This window comes from Cupressus sempervirens, chromosome 6 (assembly GCF_028749045.1).
Source record: "Cupressus sempervirens isolate cs-2001-9-10 chromosome 6, ASM2874904v1, whole genome shotgun sequence".
Taxonomy (NCBI): Eukaryota; Viridiplantae; Streptophyta; class Pinopsida; order Cupressales; family Cupressaceae; genus Cupressus; species Cupressus sempervirens.
This window is the reverse complement of record NC_143123.1, coordinates 673,656,803-673,664,763: the sequence shown is the minus strand read 5'-3', so window position 1 is coordinate 673,664,763 and position 7,961 is coordinate 673,656,803. Positions and strand designations below refer to the sequence as shown.

At 34.2% G+C, this 7,961-nt stretch overlaps 1 pseudogene; it reads left to right on the top strand.

Moving 5' to 3' along the window:
• Nucleotides 1-373: 373 nt before the first annotated feature.
• LOC149553982 (DNA replication licensing factor MCM4-like) lies at nucleotides 374-5,212 on the top strand (annotated as a pseudogene).
• The last annotated feature ends 2,749 nt before the right edge of the window (nucleotides 5,213-7,961 follow it).

Below are 7,961 nucleotides of genomic sequence, written 5' to 3'. Positions count from 1 at the left end.
AGATGTGTAAAGTTGCCATTCCTCACGCTTTATGGCCTTTGGCAGAGTCTGGGTTAATCTATACTTGATAATTCCAAACAATAGTCATTTAAAATTTTTCAAAGCAATTAAAACTAGACTAGTACAAAAGGAAATTGAACCATATATTAAGAATATGGAGTATGTAACCTGGACAGACCAAAATAGAAAATGTATCATATTCTAATAAATAGAACTCTACTGTTATAAACATTGGATTAGATTGTTTGAAGTAATAAAGCTGAACCAGCTAAATAATGGGCTAATAAAACATGCTTTATTACTAGTGAGAAGCATTAAAAACTATATTAATGGTATGTTAGCCTGCACACCCAAATTCTGGGTTAGTTCAACCATGGAGATTCCCAGGGTCCTGTCAAATGGGTCATACCAGAAAACCCTTCTATTCTAAAAACCTTAATGGGTGGTCCACATTGACTGTCCAAGCAATTGCCTCCTCAGGGAATCGGCATAGCAGATGCCTATGTACCAACTTTTGGTGCCTTCTACATTAAAGAAACCTATTTTGAAGATATTTCCTTGTACCAAGAAACCTTTTGGACAGAGAACTGCCTATCAATTGAGTCAATCGTTTCTTTTCAATTTGTATAATATGTTTTGTTGAAACACACATTAATTACCTCTTTTGGCTATTATAATTAGATGCCCTAGTCTTCCGAGGGTGACCTTGATGGCAACCCCCCCTATGCTTGTTTGGGGCACAAACATAAGTGTTCAAGATGTCAATCAAGCAATTCAACATTTTTTGAGGAATTTTAGGGATGATCCTTTAGACCTTGAGGGGAAATACATGAGGCTCTTGGAATAGGTTCAAATTTGTCCCTACTGGCTTCTTATGGTTACCATCTAGTCTCATTTCAAATTATCGGTTGAGCACATTTACTTTTGTATTCACTTCATTTAGTTGATTTCTCATTTGGACAATGGAAGTCGAAGGTGATTCACTGAATATTGATGCAATGAACATCTTTGAATATGATGAAGAAGTTTATGGCAAGATGGTTAGATATCCTCTTGAAGTTCTCGCCATTTTTGACATTGTATTGATGGATGTAGCTATTCACCTCAAGCCTTTGTGGGAGAAGCACATATAGGTGAATGAATTGTATTTTTGGAAAAAATATGTTTTGTCAGTTAGTATGTTTTCATTTAATGACTTTGTTGTTTCAGATTTTGTTTATTTATGCACATAAATATGCCTCAGACTTACATATAACTGCCATTGCATTCAGGCAAGAATATTCAATCTTAGAGATACAGTTAACATGCAAGATCTGAATCCATTAGGTAGGCAATGCTTTTTAAAGTTACATCTTCATTGTTCAATGCTATTTGAAAAATCTAATAAGGGGGTTTTGTTGTCTTTGAAATCTAGATATTGAGAAGATGGTTTCAGTCAAAGGAATGATAATTTGGTGTAACTCAATTATACCAAAAATCAAAGAAGCATTCTTTAGGTGCCTTATTTGTGGATATGCTCCAGCACCAATACCTGTTGATAGAGGTAATTCATTGGATTGCAATTGAACTCTTAATATAATAGTTAATTGTGTCTTCATTGTATGTTATGTTTGTTTTTCAATTCTATTTTGCATAAACTGTGGCGGAGAATCTACGGCTTTAAAAAGATTCATGCTTATGAAAGTGATCTCAGAAGCTTTTAGATTCCAAGATTTTGCAAATAAGATCTTACTCCTTATTGTGACATGGTCATTATTGATCTGCTCTCTGTAACCTTAATTGGAACTAATAGGACACCGTACATGAGGTTCTTCTCACATTGAGATGTTTGCTTGATGAAAGCTATATATGAGAGAGCACATTTTTTTAGTGTGAAAAAATCCCTGTATGAGAACTTTCACACCAAATTTTATTCTCATATTCCATGAGAATCTTCTACTGAATTTTGTCAAATGTATTTCATGTTTTAAAAAAAAATCTCATATCTTTGCTTCACTACGTACAATGGTACTTGCTATCTAAAAGTGTTTTTGCTAGATTTGTATTCACATCCTATTTTATGCTTCAAATGCTTAGGTTAGATTGATGAACCTACACGTTGTGCAAGGCTAGAATGTGTTGCTATGAATTCTTTGACATTGATGCATAACAGATGTAGGTAGGAACTTGTTGATTTTAGTTTATGCATGATTTGAAGCTGCATTTTCAAGACTCTAAAGACAACTATATCCTTTTACTTTGTGGTTAGGTTTGCTCATAAGCAGATTGTAAGGCTGCAAGAAATGCCTGATGCCATTTCAGAGGGGGAACTCCTGCACATTGTTAGCTTGCTGATGCACGACAAACTTGTTGATGCAGCCAAACCTGGTGATCGAATTAAGGTGTGTTTGACATTACATGATATACAAATTCTACACTCATTTTTATTGCCAAGTGTTAGCATTTGAAGGTTGACATTGGTTTTTTTTTGTAGGTTACTGGGATTTTCAGAGCTATGACAGTTAGAGTGGGACCAAACCAAAGGATTATGAAATCTCTATTTAAAGCAAAGCTCTCAAGCCTATCTTAGTCCATTTAAGTTGGAAATGAGGACCTTAATGCTGTATTCTATGATTTATAATTCTAATTTGTAAATCATTTGCTGGTGCAGACCTACATCGATTGCCTTCATCTGAAAAAGGCAGACAAGACAAGATTGCGAACCAAAGATCCAATGGAATGTGATACCAATAGTGATAGTTTTACCTCTTTTCAAGAGGGTGATATGTCACCAGCTGATTATGAAGCTAAGGTATAAACTCATACTTTTTACTTTTTGTATATAACATGAATTTTGCAAGCTCTGAAATTGAATTTTGATTGCCAATTTCCAAATTGAGAAGTTGAAAGAACTATCTCGCATGCCCGATATCTATGAGAGGCTAACTAGGTCCTTAGCTCTGAGTATTTGGGAGCTAGAAGATGTAAAGAAAGGGCTCTTGTGCTAGGTATCTTTCTTTGCATTCATGTTTGATTAATTGGTAATTTGTTGCATGTTCTTTGAACCATATGTTAACCATTATGCTTCTTAAAAATTTTTTTAGGGGAACTGCAGTAAAACTAGCTTCAAGCACTACTTTTCGTGGTGATATCAACATCCTGCTTGTTGGGGATCTAGGTACGAGTAAGTCTCAACTACTTTAGTATGTGCATAAGTTGGATCCTTGAGGCATTCATACAAGTGGTCGTGGTAGCTCTGCGGTTGGTTTGACTGCTATGTATCAAAGGATCCTAAAACTAGTGGAACAATAAGTTATTAACTCAATTTGTTGGTCATTGAGCTCTTTGGGCTGCCTGCTCCCCCATTGCTACCTACCACTTTATTCTATATAAACTGCTTATTTCTTTGAACTCAACAGGTTCTAGAAAGTAGAGCATTGGTAATGAGTGATAGGGGTATTTGCTGCATAGATGAGTTTGACAAGATGTCAGACAATGCTCATAGCATGTTACATGTGGTGTGATTTTTCTCTGAGCTCTTCGAATTATGTGCTTTTACTAGTTTCTTGACTTTGTAATCTATGCTGTTGGTTGACTTGTATATCAATGTCTGGTCATTCCTTTGAATTAGGTTATGGAACAACAAACAGTGTCAATTGCAAAGGCTGGGATCATAGCATCTCTGAATGCAAGAACATCTATTTTAGCTTGTGGCTATCCTAGTGGTTCACACTACAACCCTAGATTGTCAGTGATTGATAATATCCAACTTCCTCCAACATTTCTTTCTAGGTGGAGTATGTTTGGTTTTAGAAGTCAAGCTGGACAATTTATTTGTTGTCACTCAAGTATAAAAGAATCACAAAAAATGCCTGCAGGTTTGATTTTATCTACCTAGTGCTTGATAAAGCTAATGAACAAATGGACAGACACCTTGCAAGGCATCTTGTTGCATTACATTATGACAAGCTAGAGGTAAGTTCTGATTTGGTCAATACTATGTGGTAATTAATGGGGGGTCCAATGACCTGATATTTTTGATTTGAACTACATTATGATTCTAGGACCAAATGCTGGATGCATTCAACCTCCTGGCTCTCACTTCCTATATCACTTATGCAAGACAACATATACATCCTAAGATATTTGATGAGGCAGCAGAAGATCTGATCCATGGTTATGTTGAAATGTGTAGGAAGGGAAACTTCCCTGGCAGTAGCAAGAAGGTTAGCTCAATATATTCTCAAATTCAATTTCTATATAGTATGCTTACAAGTTACACAAGTGAAAAATGTAACAGTATATCTCATGCTTCTACTGAAGAATGCATCTAGATGCAGGGCAATTCTCATGTTATGTTAACTTGTTCTCCTAAATGAATTGTATAGGTTATCACAATGACTCCATGCCAAATTGAAAGCTTAATAAGAATAAGCAAAGCCCTCGCCTGCATTAGATTCTCTGAGTGGGTAAGAAAATCCTATGTAGACAAAAGTGGGTTACATTCTTGAATGTTTTAAAGCTAGATTGAGGCAATAAAAAGATATCTTACATTCCAATTTTGCAGGTTGAAAGGTGTGATGTGGTATAATCATTCCGGCTTCTTGAAGTTGCACTTCAACAATCTGCCACTGATCATTCAACTGGTAACCATTGTGCATATTTGGCAATGAGGATTGTCAGTTCATTTAGTTGTATATTGAATGCATTATCATCACAAAATTAGTTAGCTCTGAAAGAACTATGTTAATTGGAAGCCACTGAATGCATTTGAGTGTCATGGTTACAGGGACCATTGACATGGATCTCATAAACATGGGAGTCTCAGCCAGTGAAAGAATGAGATGAGCCAATCTTATTTCATCACTGAGGATCCTTATCATGGAAAGGATGCAAGCATGGGGACCATCAACCCGTATTACCGAGGTAACATTCTTTATACTACCCTAAATTGTGTTGAGAAAATTGTTGGTATGGCACCTAACCAGATATGAATGAATGCAATCACAGTTGATGGAGGAAATGCACAAATAGGGATTCAAGGAAGTCAGCCCGAATGATGTAAGTAGTTCTTTGTTGTGGGTAAATTTCAAGCTATTTCTAGCTTCATTTTCTTGGGGGAAATGAATACATTATGAGTTATGTTGTTCGATTCCAGATTCGTAATGCAATTGGAAACCTTGTGAGTGAGGGGTTTGTTACAATTCATGGGGACAATGTGAAGAGGACTTGAATGAGTTTTGAGGATGATATGGCCCCTATAATAATTAGTAATGAAGTATCTGATAAGACTACGGTCAGTGTGTTGTGGAAAACTATTTTAATATGCCCTGAGCTTCATGCTCTGTAGTACATCGATGGGTATTTTCTCTTGTAAAAAATCCAAAAAATTGAAGGAATCCAAAGCCTGGGTGTACTATCTGTGACAAAGACAAACACCGAGGTAATGATGGATATCTTATAATTCTTACTCAAATAAGAGGATGATAATTATAAATTATGAGAATCATTGGTGTTTTGTTCTATCAAGTTTTGGAGTGAGGAAAAAGTAATTGCAATTATAAAGGTATTTTTTTTCAACCAATGTAATGGAAAAAGTTCATTTTAATGTTCACAATGGTGTTTGTCCTCTCCCTCTAGTTTCACGTGGTTACCTAAATATAAAGAGAATTAAATATAAAAAGAGAAATTTATTTTAATCTATATTTTAAATTAAATATAAAGAGGAAAAATTAGAATCTAATCTTGATGTAGTGATGATTCTATGGCGGTGACTTCAACAATTGAGAATGCTGAATATCATCAGCAGCTTGTCTTCCATACACACCAATGATGTCAATCATGGTGCCATGAAGACTTGGTTTGCTATGAATAGCTACAAGGGAGAAACAACAAAAGTGTAGAATGCAAATGAATTTACTTGGCACAGTGCATCATATGCTCTACTATGAAGCAACTACAAGATGTGCAAACACATAGCTATTAGCTATTTCTCTAGATATGATCATAAGAAGTTTTCAAGATGTAGAACATTGTTATTATAAAATTAAAGCACTTATAAGGAAAAGGGACTAGAAAAAAAAGACGACGAAGAATCATTATCAAATTGGGAAGTCATTGTTCAAAATTTATGAATCAAAGGGAATCACAATGTACAAGATATTATAGAGGTGAATTCAAAATCTTTATAAGAGTCTAGCAATCAGGACTATGATACATCGCAAGGATAATCTCTAATAAATGCTACCCACAGTCAGTTTCAAGCTAGAGAATTCAGGAAAGAATAGGGATTGTTTGAAATTACTCAGATGTAGTATTGATGCAAATTCCTTCTACAGTACTGATGCAAATTTAATTTATTCAAATACATATCTATGGTTTTAAATTTACAGACTGAGATTTATATGCAGTACAACTAAATGTTTCAACTAGTATACATCCAGCCCCACCGAGTTGAAGCAATTGAGTGTCATGAATACATTCTTGATAAGAAAATATAATTATCATAGTACATAGTACAACTATTTTTTATAACACTCAAATTTATGTTTGAGATTACAGATTCTCTACCTGAAATCTGAATTTTTTGACAGGAAAATCAATAAAAACTGATTAACTAAGAGTTTGAGCTGTAGATCCCACCATGGCACAAGGAATTCCAGTTTATTTTTCTTCCTTCAATTGACTTTCCATTGGACCAATCTCAGATTGCTTGAAACCATTTTTCCTCCTCCTACAATCCAACAAAGAGTGTGTATCAAATCTAGAAAATTTATAAATAATCAAGTCATCTACATAATAATGTTCATCTCATTTTAAGATCAAAAAATACATAGTTAAATGCAGTCGAATCATGGTGTTGTTACAAACAAAAATGCATTTTGAAGGAGATTGTACTCAAAAGTTCAATCAAGGGTCAAGATAACTAATTTCCTTAGATTTCCATATTGGAAAAGATAATCCAAGTTTTGGGGCTAGATATCATTAGTGTCGAGTTTGTGCAGATTGACCAAATGGATAATGGTTAGATTTTTCTACATGGAACTGAAAGACATTGTTTGAGGGTTTGATGAAAAAGATTTGTTTTTGAGCATGTAGATTGATGTATCTTTGAATGGGATGCAGGAGCTCAGTGACAAACTATTTTCCAAAGTACAAGAGGAATGAGTTATTTTTAATTGCCTTAAATTTTCTACGTGTTGAGTTTCTCCTCAATATAGAAGTTGTTGTGAAGGTCCTCTAAGAATGAATAGGGAATGAAATTGAAGAAGTATAGGAATCTCCAAGGTAAGTTTATAAAGTTGCTATTGAATTTTAATATATCAGAATGTGTAAAGTAAAGTTCTGCAATAAAGATTTATGCATAGAGTCATTGTCTAGATTTGACAGTAAGGTAAAGATAGGATTGTGGTTATGATAAACCCATCTAATGATAATACAAGGAAGATTTGGAATGTGTTTGGTCATTAATAGGCTTGAGTTTTTAGAACTGTGCATAGAAGCTAGCATGTGGGAAGTCTCCAATTTTGACAACCTGATAGTACTAATTTCATTCAACTTCTTTGACAACATTTTTGAGCAACTATTTTAATTGTATTTTTAAAATTTATAGTTCGGAGTTTAGCTATTCAAATTATTTAAATACTCTTAAGTATAGATTATAAAGAGTCTTTAGCAATTCAAAATGATAATTTTTACTTCTAAAAATCTCTACTGACTATATTTACTTACCATTGTTCATTTTTGGTAGATTACCTATTTAAGTTTTCACTATGATGCATGAATAAGTAGACATTTGAAGCTTTAGTTGAGTTGAAATTAAATATCAGATCCCAACTTTATATTTTGCATGAAGAGTTGTGGTGATCAAAGTAAGTCCATTGACCAATTGATCAATGTAATTTTATATTAAAAAGACTGACAATGTAAGAGGTAGCAACTGATTACAAGTATTCCACAAATATTTGCAATAATTATGGTAG